This window comes from Oryx dammah, unplaced genomic scaffold (genome assembly GCF_014754425.2).
Source record: "Oryx dammah isolate SB20612 unplaced genomic scaffold, SCBI_Odam_1.1 HiC_scaffold_10, whole genome shotgun sequence".
NCBI classification, from domain to species: domain Eukaryota; kingdom Metazoa; phylum Chordata; class Mammalia; order Artiodactyla; family Bovidae; genus Oryx; species Oryx dammah.
The window spans coordinates 15,700,303-15,703,429 of record NW_024070194.1 but is presented as its reverse complement, the minus strand read 5'-3'; the positions used below and the strand labels follow the sequence as shown (position 1 = coordinate 15,703,429).

Here is a 3,127-nt window from a genome sequence, read left to right as displayed (position 1 = left end):
TGTAGAGCCCATCCAACCTATTCCCATAGATGAACTAAAGAAAGTTACCCCCAGAGTTGCTTCTTCAAAGAAAACTCCAGGTCCAGGTAAGTTCATAGAATTCTATTAACCTTTAAAGACTAGATAGTTCCAATGTTCCTTAAACTTTTTCAGAATGCAGGAATGGAAGAAATCATCTAAATTATGTTTATGTACTAAGTATAATATAAATATCTGATAGATTACCCCCTCCACACGGACACACACACACACACACACACAAAACCATAACCCAATCTCACTTAAAGATATCAGTGAAGAAAACATAAGTAATTTAGTTACAAACAGAATCTATCGGCACACTGCAAAAGTAATCCATAGTGACCAAAGGGATTTTATTTCAGGAATGCAAGGGTATCCATCAACTATCACAAATCTCAGCGGCTTAACCCCAGGTTTCTTTCTTATGCTGTGTGTCCAGTGTCCACGTCAGCATGTCGTGCAGGTTGGAGGGAATCACTGGTGCACATCACCACAGCTCTTCATCTTAGGATCGTGCCAGCTCAGCACAAAGAAGAAAAGAGAACGTTAGGAGTTAAGCCCTGGCTCCCAAATGCTTCCACCCAGAAGTAACACACGTCGCACTTACTCAACTTCCATTGGTTAAGGCACATCATTTAGCAATGTGTAACATTTCGTGTCTAACTGTGCCTCTCTCTATATATATTTTTTCTGGTAGTTGCTCTAAGGACTATGGGCTTCCCTAGCGTCTCAGTCTGTAAAGAATCCACCTGCAATGCAGGGGACCCCCTGCAATGCAGGAGACCTAGGTTCAATCCCTGGGTCAGGAAGATCGCCTAGAGTAGGAAATGGCAACCCACTCCAGTATTCTTGCCTAGAAAATTCCATGGACAGAGGAGCCTGGTGGACTACAGTCCATGGGATTGCAGAGTCTGATAGGGCTGAGCACACACAGCACACTACGGATAACATTGTATATCCTCAATTTGTTAGTTGGTCATCAATTAATCTGTAACACTTCCCATACAATGTTGGAATGTCCCTGAGTATCAACAATGTAGGAATGTCACTGTGTATAGCTCCTTTTGCCACTTTGGGATTTGCCATTGGTATGGTGTGTTTTACTGATACTTATGCTCTATACCCAACATGACATTGTTAACACTGTTTTATTTAATCATCAGTCTTGGAGAAATCTAAAAAGATGGTCTTTTATATTTACCTGCAAGTCGACTTTCTGGGACAGGGAAGTGGGGACAGGAGGAGGACATTTCCTTGGCCACTGAGCTGTCTGCACATTCTTCTCAGCAATGTGGAAAGGGATGGGGGTGGAAGGGTCCCCTCAGCCTGGTACCTAGCTGCCCTGGAGGAAATACAGTTGGATTCTCCTCACAGCCAGTCCTCAACCTGGACAAGAATTGAGAGGGGAATTCAGCTGCTGGGCACTCTTCAGCCTGCTTAAGGTTTTGATCAACATCTGACTGAGGGTGGGCTCTATCTTGTCCTGCCAGACCTTTCCATCTGGACAACCATCTGGGGATTGCCTAGGAATTGGGTTGATGGATATTTCCTGGCCTGGACTAACTTCTGGAAACTCTAGCTTTAGTGGTGGAAGGGGGTGACGTTCCCCTTTACCTGCCAGATCATTCCTCAACTTGGGACACTTCCGCAGTAATTTGGATTGGATTTCATCATAGTTGTTTTAAATCTGTAAGGCTTTATAATCCAGCCATATCCATGCCTTGGTCACTATTCATAGTAAAGGGCATTCCACGAGTGTGAACTAAGCCCTTTGTTGATAATGATCCAGTCTGCCTTTGTTCTAGACATTCTTTTAGCCATTGTGAGAAGGTACACCCAGATGCTAAAGTATACAAATAAGAATCTGAATAAAATTGACAGGGATATTTACAGAGGCCCCCCCAGGGCGAAGGATGATCTTCCGCTTTTCTTGGCAGCTTTTCCCTACATTCTGGATCTAACAATAGAAACCTCTCACAAGTATTAAGATACACTGAGCTATTTGGGGACCTAGCAGTTACACCCAGGTTATCCTAGCATCACCTCTGCGTGTCAAGCCTTTGGTTATGGGAAAAGATTATTTGGCGCCACCTAGCGGCTTTCTGGGGTGCATCAAAGATCTGGGCTGTGCTATGGGGTTCTGTGCTGTGCTAAGCCGCTTCAGTCCAGCCCCACTCTTTGCGACCCTATGGACTGTAGCCCGCCAGGCTCCTCTGTCCATGGGATTCTCCAGGCAAGAATACTGGAGTGGGTTGCCATTTCCTTCTCTAGGGCATCTTCCGGACCCAGGGATTGAACCCACCTCTCTTTTGTCTCCTTCATTGGCAGGCGGATTTTTTTATTTTTAAAGCACTAGCGCCACCTGGGAAGCCCTCAAAGATGACACATGCAAAATTTGCCAAAAGTTCTTTTCTGAATTTGGAGCTGACTTTGGAGAGGAACCAAATTTAAAAAAGCTTCCAGAGAAATCTGGTGGGATGAAGAAGGTAAGAGCAGAGGTGCATCCTGAGAACATGAAATACCTTGATTTTGGCTCTTTGTGGATTTTGGAGGCAGACACTTAAAACTTCTCATGGCCTTTTTCTTTCACATATTCTGAGCTGGAGTTTGCTCTTTCTGCTTCCTGCTATTTAATGGCATTCCGGGGCTTGGCCTTGAGATTGGAGATCCTCCTCATTGACAATCCCTAGTGAAGAGTATCTCAGGTGAGAAAGATGGTCCCTCTTCTTCTGCCTGTTTGGAAAAGCAGACAGTCCCCTGAAAGCAGTAGAAAACAGGCCCAAAGTTCCTGTTCTGATAAAATGTGAACTCTTAAATGTTAAATGTAACAAGGGAGGGACTTCCCTGGCAGTCCAGTGGTTAATATTCTCTGCTTCCAATGCAGGGGGGCACAAGTTCGATCGATCCCTGGTCAGGGAGTTAGATTTTTTTAATTTTTCAAATGTAACAATGGATTATTTTAAGTCACTTGGGTTTTTTTTTCTTTTAGAGAAATGTAATCATGTGCTGTTTTTTAAAAAATCTTTTATAAACTATGTCCTTAAAATTCTTAAAACCTTAAAAAAATTTGGCATCATTGCTTAATTATATGTTGCTCTAGTAATAA

At 43.3% G+C, this 3,127-nt stretch overlaps 1 long non-coding RNA gene across 1 annotated transcript; it reads right to left on the bottom strand.

Moving 5' to 3' along the window:
* Positions 1-353: 353 nt before the first annotated feature.
* Positions 354-2,827, bottom strand: LOC120869208. The gene is made up of 2 exons (XR_005722469.1): positions 2,544-2,827; positions 354-541 (listed from the first exon to the last, which is right to left on the bottom strand). It is a non-coding gene; the product is annotated as an uncharacterized LOC120869208 (long non-coding RNA).
* Positions 2,828-3,127: the final 300 nt, after the last annotated feature.